We start from the raw sequence: 24,402 nt of genomic DNA, 5'->3' as shown, positions 1-24,402 counted from the left end.
GTCCTGGATTCCCTGTATTTTCAGTTCCTATCTGTACCAGTGTACCTCCTCTGGTCTATCTGGCTCATTCTTGATGGTGAAATCCTTATATTCCTGGTTCTGAGATAGCTCATTTTATATCCAGAGGAATGATGAAGTTGATTATGTTGGAGTGCCAAGTTTTATAATCACAATTAACTTTGCCAACCAACATTCGCAATAGAATCAGAGAATCACAAAAGTTTATTCTCACACTTTCTCTTACACAGACCCATCAAGAAAAGAGGAAATACATCCAGGCTGCATGATCCCATCCAGTCATTTGATGGGAGTTACAAAGACTATGGCTACAAGAGTCATATGAAGTAAATCATTGCATAGGGACATAGAGATTAGTCCCTTTACAGGTAAGTTGTTGCCAAATATTTTTTACCAATCTGTAATCTTTCTTTTTACTCTTGGAGAAATCTTTTAATGCAGTTACGTTTTTAATTTTTAGAAGGTCTCAATCCTCTAGTTTGTGTTCTGCTATTTGTGCATTTTGGTTATGTTTGATAGGGTAGTTATACCACGAATTGTGGGCCTTGAGGAGCCTGGGTGGCCCTGTTGGATAAGAATCAGACTGTGAACTGTGAGGTTGGGAGATCAAACTCTTCTGTGGGATTAAGATGGGTTATTGACTCAATGATTTACAACTTCAGAAACCCTGTTTGGAGTTCCTCTGAGCCAAAATTGACTGGATGGCAGTGAGTTTTGTATACGGTATTCTAAATTTGCTTCTATTTTTTGTTGATGATCTATATAATTTTAGGATTTGCATTTTGGCTTCTGTTGCACTTTTAGTTTGCTTTTATATATGGTATGAAGTATAGATTTTGTGTTTTCCACAAATGGATATCCTACTTTTCCAGCACTATTTATTAAAGAGACTGCATTTTCTCCTTTTAATGAATTCCAGCCCTTTATTGAAGATCAGTTGATCATAGACCCATGGATTTACATTGAGGTTCTCAGTTCTGTTCATTTGTCTGTTGTTGTACCCCTATCAGGCTGCTTTGACTATTCTGGGCTGAGAATAAGCTTGAAGGTCTAAGGGGTCATCTGATTTTTGACAAAGGTGTCAAAACAACCCAGTGGGAAGAGGAAGCCTTTTCAACAAATTTTGCCAAACAGCTAAATATCTGTGTGAAAAAAGAAAATGAACCTCAAATGTTGTCACACACCATGCACCAAAATTCATTTGAGGTGGATTATAAACTTAAAATCTACACTGTGATCTAGATTCAGACTGAGAAACCTTATAGGACAGAGTAGAACTGCCCCTGCGAGTTTCTGAGCCTAAACCTGTTTATGGGAGTAGAAGCCTCCTTTTTCTCCTGCAGAGCAGCAGGTGGTCTTGGACCGCTGACTTGGTGGTAAGCATCCCAAAGTAAAACCACTATGTAGCCAGGTGTCCTCTTTTTATAATTGCAATTCTAAATCCAAGGAAGTTAACATTTACAGGTGAGCATAAAATAATGTGTGAACATAAAATAATGATTTATTTTGTTATACATATGTTGCTACAAATCAATCCAATTTAGGGTAAAAAAGTGCCTTCTCAAGATTGTTTGATAATCTTAAGAAAATTACCGAATCATTTAAAACTGAAAAGATAATTATGTATACATACACATAAATACATATATATAGTGTGATAAATTTGTTGACATCATTCTATATATCAACATATATTTTAATAATTTTTATTTTTTAAATCTCTTGCTATATTAAAAGAAACTGCCTATGAATTTATTCCAATGCATAGCAACCCTGGTGGCCAGAGTAGACCTGCCCCCTTTTGGTTTCTGAGGCTGTCAATCTTCATGGGAAGCGCAAGTCTCCCCTTTCTCCACTGGAGTGGCTGATAACTTTGTTGATAGTAGATCCATGTGAAACCCGCTGAAAAACACAAAGATCAAGTTCTTTTTCTCTGTTAATAAGTGAGAGAATTGTTAATTCTAAAAGAGCATTACATAGTTTATATTAGAAATAATAATTTCACATCTACCAAATTCAATAGCTGACACCTAGGAATCCTGTTCCTGGAAATTCATTACTGGAGTTGTGAAATGAAACTATGTAGATAGCAGATTCCAAATTTGTGTCTTACTTCAGTAGTTTCTCTGGAGATTGAAGTCATAGGAAAAGAATGGCGTCAGGATCTCATTTGGCTGTAACGTTGGGATTTCCTCCTGAGGACTGCAGTACTACAGAACAGTGGCATGAGAAGTGTGACCAAGGACAGGCAGCAGCAGCATTCCCTGGGAACTTGTAAGAAATGTAAATTCTTGGGACCCACTCCAGAACTAATGAATCAAAATCTCTGCAGAGGGACTGGGAATCTGCACAGCATCTAAGTGATTCTAACATGTGTACTAGAGTTTGAGAGACAGCAACACAGAGAAACATGTAGAAGCTATGGGGTCAAGGAAAAATCGAAAGATATTGGGCAGTGGAAGAGTGCATACAAATCAGGTTAGAAATGCACTAGCCATTGGCCTTTGAAATATAGGAGGATGAGCGTGATTAACTTCTTGCCCATTCACAGCATCTAATTATGCGACTGTCTACCTTTCTTCTAATAAAATGCATATGAAAAATGCTGTTTACATGCCTGAAATATTCCCTACTGTATATTACTAGAATTCTGATAATTGTTATATTACTAGAATTCTGATTTGCCCAAATCTGCAGTGAAGTAAAGCATATGATAATATTATGGTAACTAAGAATGATCACAACTATCTATTTCCTTTAGTGTGGTGGCTCCCTACAGCTTTGGAAATAGGCTGCTCCATTTGAGAAATCCTTCATGATTAGTTATAAAAATCACGCATGGCTCACTAATTGAATACTGACTTGCCAGTTCAGTTTCATGACAAAAAAAGAGGCTGCTTTGAACTTTACCCCCTCGGCAGAGCAAGGTTCTGAAAGCTTTGTTCTATTCAGGTCATTAAGATCAACTCTACTTTGAGGAAGCAGCTCTGCCCAGTTATTTTTTTAGAGCCATCCAACCAGAGAGGCCTCTTTCCTGACACAATTCCGGACAGTGTTCCACTGCTATTCGTGAGGATTTATGTAACTAATTTTGTGGCCTAGAAGAAAAGAGTTAATATCATATAATTCAGTTTTATGCACCAAGCACTGAAACCAATGTTGAAGAAATGGAAGCATTCTACTAACTTTTGCAGTGGTAAAATACCAAGCCATACTAGTTTCAGCTGCCTCAGATACATGGGAAAGTTGGGCATTGGATAAAGAAGGTCAGAGAGGAACGGCTTCATTTGAGTTATTGCTGGTGAAAGCAGGAAGGACTGCCAAAGATCCAACAATGAGGTCTATAGAATGTTCCTTAGAGGCAAGGATGGCGAGCCTTTGTCTCCTATGCTTTGACCATGTTATCAGAAGAGACCCGTTTCTTGAGAAGCATGCTCGGCAAAGTAGAAGGACAGTAAAAAAAGAAGGCACTGAAAGACGGACTGACACAGTGGCTGCAACAATAGGCTGAAACATAAAAACAGTTGTGAGGATGGTGCAGGACCTGGAGGTGTGCCGTTCTGCGTGCGTAGGGTGGCTATGAGTTGGAGCTGATGTGATGGCTCCTAGCAACAACATAACAACCAGAGTCTGCAGGATGAAACGGGTCAGCTCTGCAATACACAGGGATATAATTGCTATTGATTAGAATGGGCAAGGTGGAAACAAGATGGAAGGATCAGCAATGGGAAAATATATTTTTGGTGGTAGCAATGACACTGGAAACCCATGATAGAATTTTGCAGGACCAAGTTATTTATCACAAATATCTTTTTCAACAACATAAGGATAACTATACACATACATTTTTCCAGGTAGAATAGACAAGAATTAAATACAATTAATTAATATATAAGAATATCCAAGAATTTATTGCATTGGTGGAAAGAGGCAATGTAGATGCTAAACGTCATCAGCCAAAAGAAGGCCAGGAAATCACCGTGGAATATACCTTCAATTGTTAATCTACAAGTTCAGGTTAAAGCTGAAGGAAACCAAAACAAAGGCAAGAGAGCCAAAGTATGAACTTGGATGTGTCACACCTGAATTTAGAGATCATCTCAAGAATAGGTTTGACATATTGAACACTAGTGATAAAAAACCACGCGAGCTTTTGATGACATTAAAAGCATCATACATTAAGAAAGCAAAAGGTCGCCTTAAACATAAGAAAGAACAAAGTGAATGTCAAACGAGACTCTTAAATTTATTCTTGAATGTAGAATAGCTAAAGCAAATGGATTCCATGATGAATGAAAAGAGCTGAATGAACAGCTTCAAAGGGCAAGTCTAGGAGACAAAGTAAAGTATTGCAATGCAGTTTGAGAAGACTGGGAATTAGAAGCTCAAATGGGAAGAACATGTTCAATGTTTCTCAAGCTGAAAAAACTGAAGAAAAAAAGTTTCATGTCTCAAGTTATGCTATTGATGTATTCTTTGTGCAAAATATTGAACAATGCAGACAGCATCAAAGGGAGATGCAAAGAATGCACAAAGTCACAGGATGAAAAAGAATGGGTGTATGTTCAACCATATGAAGGGGTAGAATCTGACCTAAACAAGAGTATTAAAGCACGAAGGCATTGGAGAAAGACAAAACTCCAGGATTCGATGGAATACCAAGTGAACTTTCGAAGCACCTGCTCATCTATGCCAAAACATTTGGAAGACAGCTACTGGGCCAATCAACTGAAAAAGATCAATATCTGTGCCCATTCCCAAAATGGTGACCCAACAGAACACAGATATTATTGAACAATATCATTAATAGCCCATGCAAATAAAATTTGGCTCGAGTTAATTAAAAAACAGTTACAGCAGTACATTGACAATGAGCAACTGCCAGAAATTCAAGGTGAATTCAGAAGAGGATGTAGAATAAAGAATATAATTGCTGGCATCAGATGCATCTAGTCTGAAACCAGAGAATATCAGAAATATTTTTACGTGAGTTTTATTGACTAGGCAAATGCATTTGACTCTGTGGATCACAACAGACCGTAGATGACACTGCCAAGAATGGGAATTCTAGAATACTTAATTTTGTGCTCTTATGGAATCTTAACATAGGTCAGCAATCTTTTCACCAGAACAAGGGGATATTGAGTGAATTACAATCAGGAAGGGTATGCGTCAGGGTTGTTGATTACACCTTATTTATTTAATCCAAATGATGAGCAGATAATCAGGGGAGCTGGATTACGTGAAGAAGAACATCACATCAGGATTGGAGGAATTCTCATGAGCAACCTTAAATATTCTAAAGACACAACTTTGTTTGCTGAAAGTCATGAAGACTTGAATCACATGTTGACAAAGAGCGAAACCATTAGTGTGGATTCAACCCTATCTAAAGAAAATAACACCCTCACAAGTGGACCAGAGAACAAGACCATGATAAATAAAGGATTGAATTTCTCAAGGATTTTTTTTCTTGGATCCACAATCAAGGCTCAGGGAAGCACTCAAGAATCACAGAACCAGCACTCCAGAAATCAAAGGACTGCCCTGGGCAAATCTGCCAAAGACCACTTTAATTGCAAAGGGGCCAACATGGCATTTGAGGACTGCCCCTGTGTCTTTGCGAAGTATATCACAGGAGATTGCCTGGCATTCCCTACCCATCTGAAGCAAACCTTTGTCAATCATGTCACTAATACATTATAGTAAAAAAGCAGAAACAGCCTCAAAGCCATTGAGTCCAAGGTGTAGTGGCTCCAGATTAGAACCGTCCTTAGATTTCCAAACTTTCCTTTCAGGAAAAATTGAGGTAAATTCAAACCACTCATTTGTGGTTTGTTCTGAGTGTTGAACCATTTTTGCCACCCACAGTAAGAGGAATAAAGCCAGGATCAAATATCTATGTTACCTTTGGAAATGGACTTCTCTCAACTAGGTTTTTGGCACACTCGGGCAGCGTTCTCAGGCCTGAAAGCACCCTGACATCGCCTATTGCTCGAGGTGGCTTCGACTCATAGTGACCCTACTACGCACAACAGAATGAAAACACTGCCCGACCCTGCGCCGTCCTCACAGTGGTTCCCACGTTTGATCCCGTTGTTGAAGCCGCTGTGTGAGTCCATCTCCTTTAGGACCTTCCTCTTTGTCACTGCTAATCTATTGACCAGGTATGATGGCCTTCCCCAGAGACTCGGGTTTGGTTCTTCTGGAGAGCAGCCTGAGTATTTGGCCAATTGTAAAGTTCCGGTGATTTCAAGGTACAGCTGGGTTGCGGCACCCTTCTGGTCCCTGCTCCCGGACTGGGTGCTTGCTGCCTGCCCGGCTGTCTTCTGTCTGGAGCTGTTTTCCGAATTGTCTGCTCTGCCAGCTCTCTGCCCTGAGGGTTTCTTTTGGTGCTCCTGAGACTCACCGAGAGCCCAACCTCATTTGTGTGCCCGCTTCCTCAAGACCCAGTGTTCCACGCTGGGAACCTGTCGTCTCCAGAGGCAGCTGGTGATGCAGGAGTAGATGAGACAGAGACAGAGACAGAATGAGAATTTCATTTATTATCTTTCTCTCTTTCTCTTAGCAACAGAAAGATACAGTCGACCTCCATTTGGGAGCTTTAGAGACACACAATATGGAGATTTTTAAAAAAAATTCTTAAAGTTGCCTTTCTTTTTAAAAAGATCCACCTGAAATGGTGCGAATCATTAAATACTCAAAAACGATTGAAGGTTTGAGCCCACCCATCAGAGGACATTTCTGGCAATCTGGAGTGCAGTTTTACTCTGAGACCGATGGAATCTTCTGGAGAGTGACTTTTATTTTTGGAATATTCTCTTGAGCTTTAAAAAAATAACTTCTAGCTAAGGAACTGATCATGGGTCTCCAATTCCATGTCCTTTAGTTAATTTTTTACTTTGCCCTTGGGGTGATTGGTAATTCATCTTGGCCTCCAAATTGAGGAAGGTGGGTCTCTCGGCTTCCTATTTGTACCTGAGCCTGTGACGCGTTCCAGACTGGGGCATTTTCACAAGACTCAGCCAGGGCTTGGCGCGATCAAAGGGGAATTCACAAAGTGCCATGCACGTAGAGAACCTACTCCATGAGGCAGAGTTGATGCTTCAGATTCTGGTGCACCCATAGATTGTTGGCCTCTGGAAAAGAGACAATGTTCAGAGCATTTCACCTTTTATCTTTGGTCCTCTTTTGACCCCAGTATATCCCCAGTTCATTTAACTTCGGCCCCACTCCTTCCTGATACATCAAGCAAGACTTTAGTTTGGAGAATGGTCCCTATTTTGTGTGGCCAATGGTAGTCAGTGAAACCACTTCTCCTTATCTTGGCCACTTCTGTAAGTCTCTAGTAGCTACTGAGAAGAGGGCAGGGCTCACTGATAAAAAGATAGAGGATATGATGGAGACATATTGTGGCCAATGTTAGGTAGCGTATGAAATCAATTGGACTTTCCTACCAGTTGGCCTTCTCATTGGCAAAGCAGGATGAAGGTGGAGATTGTGCAAAATCCCAGAGCAGAGATAAGTATTAGCTCCAATGCATATTTGATGGGGACATGCTGGCTGTTGTTGAATATGGGTCATCCTTAAATGTCAATACAGGATCAACTTGGAACTGGCTTTGCTTCCATGAAGCTTTCTCCGTTGACTTACAAATGTGTCATCTGACCCTAGAGATGTGCCTCTAAAATGCTGGCCACTAAAAACCTTCTGGGGGATACTTCCACTCAGACACACAGAATCAGCTGGATGCTAACGGTTTTATTTTTGTTAATGAGAGAATTCTGGAGTTCATGGGCTTTTTCTGATCTCCCACAGGACCCATTTCTTAGTTTTAATCTGGCATTTTCATGTATTGACTTGTAGCTTTGACTGATACAGATTCAAAGTTTGGCTCTGCCATTTCTTGTCTGGAAGACCATGAACTATTGATTCAATACCCCTATAGTTCTCTTTCTTATGTTTAAACTTAGATGACTATCATGTGCCTGCATCATGAGGGTGTTGAAGAATTAAATGAGATAATGCTTATCCATGAATACTAATTATGGTGCTCTGTCCTTCCCCCTTTTAATCATTACTATTCATTTTTAAAATTTTTACATTTTTTCTTGATTCTTTATTTACCCTCCAAATTCTTGAAAGGCAGAGCTGCCTCTTTCTTTGTATATCCTTTCAAGTGTTTAAAAATTCATGTTAAGAATAAAACACAACAAAACCAAACGCTGAAAAGCAGTTGTCATCTAACCAATTCTAACTCCTGGCTGCAGAGGTGAAGGAATCTAAAGTTGGTGGATAAGATGGTAGGCTGTTGGCTCAAGTCCCCAAAAGAGGAGGCTGATGAGCCAGATTCAGGATCCAAACATAGCAAAAAGCAAGTGATCTTTTCCACCGTGTCCTCCTAAATTGGAAGCAAGCCACACATTCTTGAGGAGATCCCATCACAATGGATTCCTAGGAATTAACTGCCCAGCAACTGGGAATCCTGGCCCAGTCAAGTTGACACTGTAACTATCACAAGGGGCAGATACACACCTCACATCTCAGATTCTTCTCTCAATAGAATGAATCTACAGTTAAAGCTTGGAACAGTCGTGATGCTGCATTGATGAATCTAACTAGATATACGGCAATCACTGCATGCGGACATTTCCTCTTTAAATGCCTCTTTTAGAATTGTGTAGAAGTGAATTGGCTAGAGGAATTTCAGTTAGAAAGGTAGGAGCAGGGTAGGGTATGGGGGAAGGGAAATTCCATGTAATCACTGTGCTAGGTGCTTGACATATGTGACAACACTTAATTCCCTGAATATTACTTCAGAGTGGGTACATGTTTCTCTGTGTGAGAAGGGACAGGGCTCTTGGTAAAGGAGCACTTTCTGAGACTATAACAGGGTTAGAGACAATCACTTATTCTCCATGCTTGTTGACTTTCATATCCCTTTTTTGACCTTGCATTCTAATGTAAAGGTGAGGGCTCTAAATCATTAGTATGAAATAAAAGTATCTTCTGTTCCGCATTAGAGAGGAAATTGCTTTGAAGGCTGAGAGAAATCCTTGGGATCCTGGAGAACAGATAAATGCAGTATTACATCTGGTAATTGCTTGCTTTAATAGAAATGCGAGGTTACACATGTTATGGTGATTAAGAGATATATTCCCGGAAGAAGTAGAATGCAATTTCTACTTTGAAGAGGGTCCTAGAAGAAATCTGACTTAGCAGGCCATGCTTTCATGGTTGTATGATTTCTATATATCATAGTAAAATTTGCCCACCCTAAATATACACCTGAATGTGCGAAGACAGAAATCATATTAACTGCTAATGTATTCCGCAGTCCCCAAATGAGAGTATATGATGCACACTGCTTTGCATTCTGTTTTTAAATTCCACACTTTCATGTTTATAAATGTAATGGTTATTTTTTAGTGCCTCTCAATTATGCTAATCATGTGCTGGAATTTATTTAACCATTCCGATAGCAACTGAGATTAAGTTGCTGCAGATCTTTCAGAAATCGTGCAGTGAATAAACACTTCCAATAACGCATCTGATTATTCCCTGACAACATATCCTTGGGTTTATTGCTGCATCCTCTTCTTTTCTTGCTCCTGCTGCTGTCACTGCTGCAGGAGTTTCTTTCCTCCTCCTTTGATTTTTCTCTCCCGCTTTTGCTGTTCTTAATATGAGTCCTTGGAGTAAATGACTGATGTATTGTGTGCATCCTTGCATGTTTGTTATTTGAGTGCTTAAGGCTAAGAATTTTCCTCTGTATCTACTTTTGGCTGGGTGTCTGCGATTTTGATATGTATGAGGGGGCTGCAAAAAGTTCATGGAAAAATTCCATATCTTAAATGCTATTTTCCTATGACATTTTTGAGGCCCTTTCCTACTATGCTTATTTTGATCATTTCCTATAATATATATAATATGCATTTTGATTTCTTCTTTGGTTAAATGATTGCTTGTTCATGACTGTTCCAAAAATTTATTATTCATATTCAATTCACTGTTTAGTTTATGACTTGAATTGTGTTTAGAAGAAAAGATCTATATTTTGAAATGTTTAAAAATCCTAGTGTAACTTATTGTCACTCTTTTTTACACTGGACTTCATTGTACTCTATGTTAATATTATCTTGTTTCAATTATGAATTACTTTGATCTTTAACTAACAGAGAATGAAAAATCATGGCTTGAGCCTGATAAGTTTTGTTTGGCTTCACCCTCCATATAACATAGCTAAGGTGGGGTGATGAAGTAACTCTCAACATATAGTGAAGAGCCAGGGAGGGGGAAGTGATTCTGTGGCTCCATGGGTTCATAGCAGCCTAGGTCCACTCTATTTTACTCTAGTATCCAACTTACTTTTAGATGCTATTTTTAATTCATTTTTCTTTGTTAAATGAAAAATACACAAGGGGATACTTACTCTACTAACATTTTTCAACCATCCTGGTGGCACAATGGGTTAAACCTTGGGCTGCTCCCCTCCTAGAGACAGACGAAGCTGTCTGCTTCCGTAGAGATTTTCTTTCTCAAGAACTCTGAGTCAGAATTGGCTCAACAGCAGTGGGAATATATATCTTTATATTCTTAAAAATGTTACCTAAACTTTAGGAGACATTATTTATTAAGCTTCCTGGAGAAAAATGAAGAAAACAACTCATTTTCTTTCACTCTGCGCTTTATCAACCTTTTAGCTAATGGGCACTGGAATTTTTTTTATGCAGTAGATAAATATGGTACATTATAATCTTTTAAGATATATGAGAAATATTCTAAAAGTTTATAAAGAATTCTATTATCTTTTAATTCATTTTTTTCACCACAAATTTCTTGAAGCCCTCTCAGGTAGCATGCATGTTTTTATTCAGATACAATATTCATGTATATTTTTAATTTAAAATCAATTAATTGCCCTTCGTCACTACTTTTGGATCTTACTTTATTATTATGAAAGCTAAATTTGACTTAATCCACAATTGACTGGACAATGTCTTTAAGTGGTTGCTTGAGACTTTACTTCCAAATTCAAATTTGAGAATGTCTTCCTATTGCTTTCCTACATTAATTATAGCTTAACTTTGTAGACTTCATTCCCCTGACATCTAATATCATAGAGAGAAATTTAGAACATTACTTATTTGTACTTATCTAGGACATCTTTTTGTACTTCAGGTGGACAATTGCATAGCAAGTTAGCTTTCTCAATCAATAGTTCATGCACCAATTGCTCCAAGATTCTTGTGAAGTGTCAGCATTCTCCACATGTCCTCCTGGGGCTCCCCATTCCAACGCACCCAATTCACCTGTACCTCCTGCCTGATCTTTGAATCTGCACAAATATTTCCTGTTAATTCTGGAGAGTTTACTGTTCTGAGGAGCACATTCTTTTAGTAATTTATTTTATAATTACATCTATTCTTTTGGCTTGAAGAGAGCCTTAAGGAGAGTCTAAAAATTTAATCAAAAATGCCTTTCCAGAATAATTGTCTCAGAGTTCCTCTGGTCACCTTCTGATCAATGAATCTGTTTTTTGTTTTTTTTTTAAGGTTGTTGACTTTGAAGGTTGTTCTCCATGCTCCCAACCCACCCAACCACACCTTTTTCTTACCTATTCTAACTGAAACCTTTTTGTTTTTTGTCTTTGGATCTGGTTTTGTACCAGTAGTGTGCAGTAGTAGTGGCAGTCAGGCACTACTTTGGTGTTTCTGTCTTAGGTTAGATGATGCTGTGGTTCATGTGGATCACTAGGTTTTTAAACCAAGTGCTTCCATGAATTTTTATTTTCCTTCATTCTCCTATGCTTCAGACATGCATATAACTGTATATACACACTATTTATTGATTTATTTATATATAAATATATAAAATTTACATATACGTATATTCATTGACAAATAAAATAGCATTTCATATGGTTTTGATTTGCATTTCCATAATAACTAATGATGTCCAGCATCTTTTCATGTGCCCATTTAAATATTTTACTTGTTTAAAAATTAGGTTACTTGCCTTCTTATTCTACTGTAAAACTTCTTTATGTATTCTGGCTTCCATCTCTCCTGTTTACTTGTGTACCCGTCTTGGAAAGGCGCCATCTCTCTGTAGCCTGGCTATCTTTTCAGAACCTTTCTATTTTTATGCCTTGGAGTGGTGGGTGCTTGATTCCCGGAAAGAGGAGAAGGCACTGTAATGAAAACACTCTAAGCTCCGCTTTTCCTACATGCTACAGGAAGAGGAACAGCCAATGTGTCCACCTCATGTACATTTCACCCTTTTCTCCAGTTACTTTGCATTATACTACATCCATGGCTACAAAATTTTAGCATGGATCATAATCTCATGAAGAAGTAATAAAACCCAGCTCATTGAGTAGGTGCCCCTCTGAGACTCTGTGTTGTTGTTTTTAATATTTTAGTTTTGTTAAATACTTTCATTGGGGGTTCTTACATCTCTTATCACAATCCCTACATTCATCCATTGTGTCAAGCACATGTATACAAATGTTGCCATCATTTTCAAAACATTTTCTTTCTACTTGAGCCCTTGATATCAGCTCCTCATTCCCCCCTCCCTCCTTGCCCTCCCTCCCTCATAAATCCTTAATAAGTTATACATCATTGTTATCATATCTTACATCGTCCTCTGTCACCTTTCACCCACTTTTCTGTTTTTTGTCCCCCTGGGAGGGGGTTATTTGTAGATCCTTGTGATTGCTTCCCCCTTTCCCCCCCTACCTCCCCCTTATCCTCCTAGTATCTCTATTCTCATAGTTGGTTCTGAAGGGTTTATCTATCCTAGATTCCCTGTGTTTCGGACTCTTATCTCTGGCAGTGTACATGTTCTGTTCTAGTCGGATTTGTAAGGTAGAATTGAGGTCATGATAGTGGGGGGCTGGGGAGAGAAAGCATTAGAGAACTAGAGGAAAGTTGTATGTTTGATTGGTGCTAACTTTATTAAGTTCTCCGGAGGATTCTGATGCCTATAGCAGTCTGAGAATTACTGATTGCAATATCTTCTTGGGAAATTCAATTAGTAAGAGTCTTAGAGAAGAATCGTATATGTATATATATTTAACACATATAAGATTGTTTTGTACACATATTGTACAAAATAATGATTTAGAATAACACATATTCTATGTATTGAGCAATTACACTTCTGATTTATTTATTCTTCATCATTGGGGCTTCAATTTACATATCAAACACAAAGCATGGTCCCAAGCTTCATAATATGATACAACACATCATAGTCTGAGATTTTATCATATACTTAGGTCTGGTCTAAAAGTCTGACAAGGCTACGACCATCTAACTTAAAAAAAATCCTCTACAACATAGTGGCGCACACACACACAAATGATTATTTTATTTGCTCATAGATTCTGTGACTCAGGAATTTGTATCGGACACTGAATAATTGATTTGGCATTAGTCTACCATGTCGGGGACTGCCATAAAAAGATGTGGATGCACAAAGAATGCAAGTGAGGATACCAATCAACAAGTAGTATGGAAATAGCTTAAGTAACAGTTTGTTTTTCACCAAGTACTATTTAAAATCTTTTCAAAAATATTTTAAAACTCTTATAGTCTAGTTTTGTGTACCTCTTTTATTGTTCTTATTTAAAGACTACTGTATGAAATAATAAACTATCGTTCTGTGTTTTTTAATACATATATACTCGTGTATAAGCCGAGTTTTTCAGCACACTTTTAATGCAGTTTTTGTGGTAAAATTAGGTACCCCGGCTGATATTCGGGTCGGCTTTTACTCGAGTATATACGGGGCTTAAAAAAAAAGATGTGGATGACTAAAGTCACTGGGGGTCTCAAGTCATTGAGAGACTTTCTCATTCACATATCTGGTATCTGTGTTGGGAAAACTCTCATACTGGGTCTGCTGGGACCATTGACAGGAGTGCCAACGTATAACCTACCTGTATACTGTGCACCTCCTCACAGCATGGCACTGTACATCTCACATGGTTGTTCCGGGCTCCAAAAGGAGCATTACAGTAAACAAGATGCAGTTATTTGATTTTAATGGTCAAGCCTTTGAAGTCATGGAATATCGCCTTTGGCACATCATCCTCTACTGGCTGAAGCAGTCCCAAATCTAATTAGTCTCAAGGCAATGAACACAGAACCCTTCTTGGATGAAAGGAGTGTTAAATAATTTATTCTCATGCTTTAAAACCTCTACGGGAGAAGCAATTTATCATGGGTAACCTGGATGTTAGATAAGCTTCAGTGTAACGCCCTTCATTATTTTGACAAATGAATAGCCTCTTTACTGCAAACAAAACGAAGGCCTCGTGTGTGCAATTCAATTTTACCTTGCGTAGTATTATTAAAAGTCTCTAGTTATGCTTGGTTTTAAATGCTTTCATGGACTCAAGACTTGCTTATAGTTTGATAATTATTCATCATAATTGTTATTTTTCTGGTTGCTGTTCTGTACCTGTTGAATCCTAGCTGTATGAATCTTCTTTATGACAATGGCACAAATGTACAAATGTGCTTGATGCAATGGGTGCATGGATGGATTGTGATAAGAGCTGTACAAGCCCCCCAATGAAATGGTTAAAAAACAGAACAGAAAAAACAAGTCTATCTACTTGATTGTCCTTAGACTATCTTCAAAACATTTAAATAGACCAGCACCGTTTTATAACAAATGGTCTCAGTTCCTTTTTTTCATCCCAAGATCCTGAAATCCTCACCCCACAGGGAGGCTGCACCTTGCATTAGGTAGAGAGCATAAAGGATTTTACAGAGTACAGGGGCTGCCATATTGTCTCGTGACACCCGACTTCAGATAACTTGCAGCTCAATAATTTTCTTTCCACCGTAAATGTTTTTCAAAGTCCTGGGTTCATCCTAATAATTTCAATTTCTACTTTTATATCTTTCTCAAATACAAGAGCTTCTTGGTCAATTATTTTTTCTTATCTGAGCTGCCAGCTTTGCTTCTCTTCCCGTCTATTTTGGATGACAAATTCCTATCGGATTGAAAACAGCACGCTCCATATTGTTACACTAAAGTCTCTTTTAAATTATAATGCTGTAAAGAGTCTTACAGCTATTAATGTTCAGGCACACTTTCTAAGAACAAAATTAATCACCCATATTCTGTCATTTAATAAGAAGACATTCATTGCTCTAAACTTAACAGATGCTTCGTATATCAGGTATCCTGTACATGGCAGCCAAAGGGGAAGCCCCACCTGATTCCGAAGACCATCTGTGTCTCTCTTAGAATGGTCTCTTTTCTACTCCTGAAGAGACTGTACCTGCTCTCTGACCTGTCGAATTCAGTCCATAATAGGAAAGGAGAAACTAACACTCTGATGTCTAATGGCAAGAGAATGTATAGCTCTTGATTTCTCTATTTCTAGCCAATCAAAAAGTTTCTGTAGAACTGGTGAGCCAGCACTCAAATCGTCCCCTGGCCATTTATGCAGTGAGCCATATGGGCATGGGATCCAATGGATGCCCCCACTTCATTGCAAGCAAGGTGATGAGGTCAGCTTTTAGCCAGATGGGGGCACCTAGGGAAGGCTGGGATGGTTGCTACGGCCAGTCCTGGTTACTGTATAATTGGGGTGTAAGTATAACTGAGTTATAATCATATCTAACTCAAGGAATAAGGAGCCTGGAATAATAATGAACCCAATCAAACCCGCTAGCACCCAACTGATAACAAATCAATATTTAGTTTTCAAAGTTGTAAATCTTTATGGGATCAGACCATTTCATCTTTCATTCAAGAAGCAGCTGGTGAGTTTGAACCACCAACTTTGTGGTTAGGCAGCCCAGACTCTAACCCACAGCATCACAAAGTTTCCTGAGGATAACAACCATCCAACCCACTGCCATCGAATCATTGTGACTCTCAAGAGACCTAGGTAGGGTTTTTGAAGCGTCAAATATTTACAGGCTCAGATCACCTCAAGTTTCTCCCGAAGAACAGTTGGTGGGTTTTGAACCAATTATCTTTCAGTTAACAGTCAATTCTTACCGAACCCATAGCTTTCTGCTCCTTTGGGTTATCTGTTTATCTGGAAACTAGGGCAATTTCCTTAATTTCAAAGACTCTTGCTTCAGAGCAAAGGACATTGTAGTAAAAATCAAGGGATTCAGAAAGCATTATTCCAAAGCCTGTGTGTATCAGACAGGAAGGAACCTGAGGAATGAAACCGTTTGAAACAGTCCAGGAGAGTGTCCTACCGTCTTCTGTCTCACTCACTGGGTTCATTTGGTAGCCTTTCCTAGCTTTGTCTCAGCTCTAGACCTCAGAGCGCAAGCTCGCATCCTGATGCCTGGCCTTGGCCCTTCCAGATTCCCTTTCATCTGCTCTGTATCTTCTTTTACTTTTGGCTTAGCCTAGCCTCCTTCAAATTTCCATTCATGGCCTGATTTTGTTTGAGCTTTCTTTTTGATTCTTTGCCATAAATTGGGTTTTGGGAATCTGCCTACATTACCTTCTAGCACAGGGCCAATTTCATTGAGCTTTGTTCTTTGTAGTTACTACTCTGAATGATGCCACGTGTGGTCAGGAATCGCAAGGAAGCTATCTGGGACACACAATTCGATTAGCTCAGGTTGTTCTCCCCCCTTCTATTAGTTAGAATATTAAATATGCTCTATAGGAGCAGATTTTAACTCAATTGTAACTTCTTCTCAAAGGTGGTAGACTCCAGCCACTGGATAGAGAGTCAGGAATCCATAGCTAGTGTGGGGAAAGTGTGTTTGGTGATTGGGAGTGACAAAAGAGAAGGTGGTCCACAAGTATGACAAGGAGACTGTGGTGTGAAGAGGGCATCTTTACACATATATTACACAGGGAAGATATTGAGGACTCAGATTAATACTGAAGAGAGTATTTGAGGAGGGCAAATGGTTAATGCACTGTTACTAAGTGAAAGGTTGGAAGTTGGAGTGCACCCAAGGGCGTCACAGAAGCAAGGTCTGATGATATACTTCTGAAAATCTAGTCACTAAGGAAACCCTAGGGAGCACAATTCTACTCTGACACAGAGGGCAGCGTGAGTGGGAGTCGACTCTACAGCCACTTGTTTTTAAAAGGAGGCTCATTATTATTATTTTTATTTTTAATCATTTTATTGGGGCTCATACAACTCTTATCACAATCCATACATACATCAATTGTATACAGCACACTTGTACATTCATTACCCTCATCGTTCTCAAAACATTTGCTCTCCACGTTAGCCCCTGGCATCAGCTCCTCATTTTTCCCCTTCCCTCTCCGCTCCCCCTCCCTCCTGAACCCTTGATAATTATAAATTACTATTTTGTCATATCTTACCCTGTCCGGCGTCTCCTTTCACCCACTTTTCTGTTGTCCATTCCCCAGGGAGGAGGTTATACATAGATCCTTGTAATCGGTTCCCCCTATCTACCCCACCCTCCCTCCTCCCTCTTGGTATCGCCACTCACACCACTGGTCCTAAAGGGATCATCCGCCCTGGATTCCCTGTGTTTCCAGTTCCTATCTGTACCAGTGTACATCCTCTGGTCTAGCCAGATTTGTAAGGTAGAATTGGGATCATGATATTGGGTGGGGGGTGAGGAAGCATTCAAGAACTGGAGGAAAATTATATGTTTCATTGTTGCTACACTGCACCCTGACTGAGAGGATCATTATTATTAAAGAGTCCTGGATGGAGCCTTGATCGTGTGGTAGTTTGTGAGTTGGACTGCAACCACAAGGTCAGCAGTTTGAAACCCTCAGCTGTGGCACACACGATGAGGCTTTCTACTCCTGTCAGGATTTGGAATCTTGGACTCTCATAGAGACAGAATCTATTCTGTCTTGTAGGGTCTCTATCAGTTGGAATTGACTTGAAGGCATTGAGTTGAGTAAGGAGTGCTGGTGGCAAAATGGGTAGAGTGCTTGACTGCCGACTCTAAATGCAAATGAACCATCCACAACATGGGACACGCTGCATCTGAGATTTGCAGCCTTGGAAAATCTGCTTGATCCTAGAAGATTGCAGTGAGACAGAGTTGACTGAAGTCGATTTAGTTTTAGTAGGTATTATTATTAAGCATTTGGTTTAACTTAGAAATAGGATCTGCTATTAATTCTCTCATTTAGAGGATTCTTACTGATTATAAATCTTCCAGGTGACCTGGTTTGAAAAAAGGGAGCCAGTCAACATCTGCTAAGTATTAAATTGTATTCTCTCAATGACTACTCATTGCAACTATAACATGTGCTAAAAACTTGGTCAGGTGTTTTACACATGTTATTATCTTTTATTTTTCTGAGGAGAAAACTAAGGCTTAAGGGGAGCGCTAAAGTGTTTAAGTAAGGCGGCCTTCACCTAGGTAGCAAAGCAGAGCTTACATTCCAAATGAAGAAGGTGCAAACCCAAGTTATTCCCCCTGTGACTCATGGTAAACAGTGTGTGCCAAGGGCTAAGAGGCCATCGGTTGTACGCTGAGGAACTCTTTCTTACCTCTGCAACTTTGTGAAATAATGCCACTCTGCTTTCCTGTTTGTAAACATGGATATAATATTACTGCCCAGCCTGTTTTCAAATGCAAATCAGATGGCATAGCCAATGGGAAAGGCCTGCAAAAGCAGGACAATGCCAACCAACCAAATGCATCTGCAAGCATGGAATAAAAGATGCCATCATTGTCATCGTCAGCATTTGACAGTTTTGCCTTCACATCATCGTTGGTAGAAATGCACGAAGCAGAGTAGAAGAGTTCAGAAGGAATGAGGACCATTTCTGACTTGGGAACAAAATGTTTCCCATCTTGGTCCATCCATTTTCTTTGGGATATTAAAAGCACTGGGGAAGTTACATAAGTCTAATATATACAGAAAGTAGGGCAGGAAAGAATTTTGGAAGAAAGAACAAACACTGGTTTAACATATCATTTCTCCATAATTTGGGTGAAATCAGTTTCTCTACACAGTTGACATCTGATTATCCACATGAGTTAAAGGCTTCAAATGACAGAATTAATTTTATTTTGCACATCAAAAGATGGAATGTGTTTTAAAAAGCAATACATGCTTAAAATCAATTTGAGCTGCTTGGGACATTCGGAACATTTAGAAATTTACCAACATAAAGCCTATTTATATATCTATTATAGTTAAAGACCATATGTTGCCTGAATGAGAATTCATTAACATACTCTTTTTAAATCAAATATTTGCCTGTACAGGGACTTTAAGACTTTAGTCATTAAGCATTTTTGACCATCTCTTGGATACACATTGGCTCAAGTTGTTCATTACAATTAAAACATCTTCTGGAAAGAAATAGGTTAAATATGTGGGGATTGGCATTTATGGAAATATTCCATTAGCTTTTAAAAAGTATTTCCACTTTATTTTGATAGTTTTATTGGCATATAGTTCACATATTCTACATTAATTATTCAGTCACACTAATAAGAGTTGTTCAATCACCACCACCACAATTTCATAGCATTTTCTTTTTCTCGTGTTTGCTAGTTCTCCATTCCCCCACAATGTCTCCTGCCATCCCCAGGTAATTTTTTTATCTAGTGCTATTTCTGTAGTTTTTACCACTAACTTTATAAAACTCCCTCATAGTGTATTTGATGTGTATTTTAAAACATTTAAAGTTTAAAAAGGCATCTTATGCCCATAGAATCGTATCAGAACTGCAGAATCTTTTTTACAGTGATGTTCTTTTCATCACTACAACATTTTCCAATTTTTGGACAGGATGAGTTAGAAAAACCCTTTAACATACAGACAAATATTGCTGATTTTGTATTCACTCTGTTAACATATTAGTAGAGAATATAAATTGGAAGAGATGTATTTTTTCCAACTTTTTAACTCTAGTTTGTTGGTAGACTCAGATCTAGCCAGTTGCCAAATGAGGTCTCTTATCAGATGTAGAGTTTAGAAGGATAAAGTAAATACGCTTTGAAGACTGAACATTTGCTTTGCTTCCTAAAAGCTCATAATGAGTGAAATAAGTTAGTTACAAAAGGACTAGTATATGATCCCATTCATATGAAATATCTCTAATAAACAAATGTCTGGCGACCAGATTTATTGGTGGTTGCCGGCAGTAGAATAGAGGGGGAGACATGAAGCCATTGCTTATACATTGCCATTGATTGAATTCCAAATTTGAGTTACCCTATAGGACAGAGTAGAACTACCCTATAGGATTTCCAAAGCTGGAATCTTTCTGGAAACAAATGACCACATCTTTCTCCCACAGAGTAGTTGGTGGATTCCAATGGCCAAGCTTTCAGCTAGATGTCAAGTGTATAGGACCCTTGGCTGTGGCTTATAGGGCACTAACTAAGCTTCTTCTGAGATAATGGCATAATTTGGAAATGGATAGTGGTGTGATGTTTGAATAACACGTCAAATGTAAGTAATGACACTGAATTGTCACTGCAAAACTTATTTGAGATGGAAAACATTTTGTTATATATCTACGTACCACAATTTAAGAGAAAAAGGAAGCCTGTTCTTAGGAAACTTCAACAAATGAGCAATTTATATACTTCATTATTTAAAAGAAAGGAACAGTTACAGTTGTCCTTTCTTTATCTTATCATTCATTTTGGAATGGGAACACGGTATCATGGAATGTTTAAGTATATGTTCAGGAAGATGAGCAAGCTACAGGTACTATAAATTCTGTTCATCTAAGATTACAGGAACAGGACAATGAAGTGTGTTCTTATGAATATTGTAAACCTCTTCACTTCAGAAGGAAGAGGCCTCTATAATTCATAAGAGAGCTGAGTACACAGTGGAAAGAAACACTGGGGATTAGCTCATATCTTGCTAGAATTAGCTCAGTACCACATTTTTAACCGGATGAAACCTGCTGCCATGGGTTCATGGAACTCCATGTGTTAGAGGGTAGAACAGTTTCCTACGGCTTTCTTGATTGTAATCCTTATGGAAGGAGACCACCAGGCTCTTCTTCTACAGAACCACTGAATGGGACTCAACATACTGATTTGGAATTCACTGTGTCTTATAGCAACAGAGTAGAATATTCTGTCTATACAACAAAGTAGAACAACTCCATCAGGTTTCTGAGGCTATGAATCTTTATGGAAGTCAATTACCCCATAGAGTAGTTGGAGGGTTTGAATCTATAACCCTATGATTTGCAGACCAAACTTAACCCACTATGTCATCAGGGTTCCTTTGCACTACCCAGCAATCTTTAATTTGCTTCGATGTTTGCTATTATCCCAGTATGATGATCCCAGCCTTCAGGGTCTTTAAGCCTGTACCCTAATCACTTCCAGTGTAGTCCATCAATTGTTTAACTTTTGCCAACAAAGGAAATTTTAAATAATCACAATCTCCCTTACAGAATTGTAAGCAAGATAGAGTTTTGTCTGAGATATGAAGAGTTAGAAGCAAGGTGTCAACTGAATGCATAGTTGTGGAAAGACAAAATGGTCTTCATATTCCAATATTGTGCTTGTTAGCCATTGGAAGATTCCTCGATAGTTAAATGGGGTACTCAGACTGTGTCCAGACAAGTCAGGAGTATCACGGGCATGTGATTTAATCTGAGAATTGATCATACAAGACACATTCAAAACCAAACTACACACACTCATATAACAATGATGAATTCTAAGATTGCAGCTGATATTGGGCTAAAGGCTTTACACACACTAGTTCATTTGGCCCCAGTAACAATTTTGTGAGGTAGGCAATAGAAGGAAACTGATGACCAGAGAGATGAAAAACTTATTCAAGAATATATCAGGAGTAAATGGAGAGTCATAATTTAAACATGAATGTATTTGACATTAAAGTTCTTGTGTGAACAACGACGTCATATGGGGAGAGAACATTTCCAGAAACATTGCCTTTTCCTTTGCTTTTGATGTCATTGTCTTTCCTTATCTTTGTGGTCTACTGGACTGTAAGTTTGGGAGTTCAGGGATTAAACCCATCATATTTTGCACTGTATGCCAGCATTGAGAACACTACCTGTTACCTAGTGGATATTTGATAGTATTTGTTAAATGAGTGAATTCATGAATTAGTATTTTTATTTCCTTGATGATTTAGCATTGAAAACTATTTTGGGGTGGGTTGTGTCCAAATAAAAATAAGACTTCTATACTCAATTAATTTCATCTTTATGGATGCATAAGAGTGATGCATAAAAAACCCCATGTCTTAATAAATCTACAACAGAACATGTTCTGTGTCATAAGAAGCAGTGTTATTATTTGTTCGTGCCATATGTAACAATTGTGTGTATCTTAAGTGTTTGGTTTACAGTCTCATAATCTACCTGTAGCCATTTTTTTTTAAGATTAGCTCTCTTGTTTGTTTTTTCTTTTTTGACATTTTATTAGGGGCTTATACAACTGTTATCCCAATCCATACACACATCAATTGTGTAAAGCGCATTTGTACATCGTTTCTCAAAACATTTTCTCTCCATTTAAACCCCTGACATTAGGTCCTCATTTTTCCCCTCCCTCCCCGCTCCCCCCTCCCGCATGAGCCCTTGATAGTTTATAAATGGGTATTTTGCCATATCTTGCCCTGTCCGACGTCTCCCTTCATCCACTTTTCGGTTGTCTGTCCCCCAGGGAGGAGGTCACACACAGTTCCATGTAATCGGTTCCCTCTTTCCTACCCATTCTCCCTTTACCCTCCCTGTTTTGCCACTCACACCACTGGTCCTATAGGGCTCATCCGTCCTGAATTCCCTGTATTTTCAGTTCCTATCTGTACCAGTGTACCTCCTCTGGTCTAGCCAGTCTTGCAAGATAGAATTTGAGTCATGGTAGTGGGAGCGGGGAGGAAACCTTTAGGAACTAGAGGAAGATTGTATTTCTCATCATTGTTACATCGCACCCTGACTGGCTCATCTCCTCCCCGAGACCCCTCTGCAAGGGGATCTCCAGTGGCCTACTAATGGGCTTTGGATCTCCACTCCGCACTCCCCCCATCATTCACTATGGTAAGATTTTTTGTTCTGATGATGCCTTACACCTGATCCCTTCGACACCTCGTGGTTGCATAGGCTGGTGTGCTTCTTCCATGTGGGCTTTGTTGCTTCTGTAGCTCTCTTGTTTTCTCTCTTCTGTTCATGCTCCTCAACAGCTTTTCATTTCACTTAGGATGCTTTGAAAAATCCTTAGCTGCCTTCTATAGCCCTGTGTGATCTACTTTTCTGAAGAGAACAAGGATAGAATGAGTGGTTGAAAATCAGAAAAGGTCTAACTCAGGGTTGTATCCTTTCATCAGACTTATTCAAACTGTCTGCTGAGAGAATAATTTGAGAAGCTGGACTGTACGAAGAATCATGCAGAATCAGGATTGGCAGTAGACTCATGAAGAGCATGGGATAGGCAGATGACACAGCTTTGCTTGCTGAAAGAGAAAGGACTAAGTCTGTATTAATGAACATCCACAACTATGGCCTTCAACATGGATTTTATCTCAACATAAAACAATAACATCACAATTGGCTCAATCAGCAATAATGTGATAGATGGAAAAATATTGAGATTGTCAAAGAACTAATTCATTTTACTTGGTTTGGCAATAAATGCCCATGGAATCAGCTGTCAGGAAATCAAATAGGATATTAAATTGGCAATTCTGCTGCAAAAGATCTCTCTTTTTAAAAATCATTTTATTTGGGTCTCTTACACCTTTAATCACAATCCATCCATCCATCTATTTTATAAAGCACATTTGTACATTTGTTGCCATCATAATTTTAAAAAACATTTTCTTTCTACTTGAGCCCTTGGTATCAGATTCTCATTTTTCCCTCTCCCTCCCTCATGAACCTTTGGTAATTTATAAATTATTATTATATTTACATGTCTTACACGGACCAATGTCTCCCTTCACCCATTTTTCTCTTTCTGGGAGAGGGTTATAGGTAGATCATTGCCATCAGTTTCCCTTTTCTCCCCCACACCTGACCCTTTACCTCCTGGCATGGCTACTGTTAATCTTGGTCCTGAGGGGTCTATCTGTCCTGGATTCTCTGTGTTTCCATGTACATGCTCTGGTCTAGCCAGATTTGTAAGGTAGAATTGGGGTCATGATAGTTAGGGGAAGGAAGCATTAAAGAATGAAAGGAAAGTTGTATGTTTCACTGGTGCTATACTGCACCCTAACTGGCTCATCTCCTCCCTGTGACCCTTCTGTAACGGGATGTCCAATTGCCTACAGATGGACTTTGGGCCTCTACTTTGTATTCCCCCTCATTCACATTGATATGAGTTTTTGCTCTGGGTCTTTTGATGCTTTATACCAGATCCTATTGACACCTCATGATCACGCAGGCTGGTGTGCTTCTTCCATGTGGGTTTTGTTGCTTCT

This window comes from Echinops telfairi, unplaced genomic scaffold (assembly GCF_000313985.2).
Source record: "Echinops telfairi isolate 266 unplaced genomic scaffold, ASM31398v2 ScPeMD7_7;HRSCAF=31, whole genome shotgun sequence".
Lineage (NCBI taxonomy): Eukaryota > Metazoa > Chordata > Mammalia > Afrosoricida > Tenrecidae > Echinops > Echinops telfairi.
Note: the sequence above shows the minus strand (reverse complement) of the source record.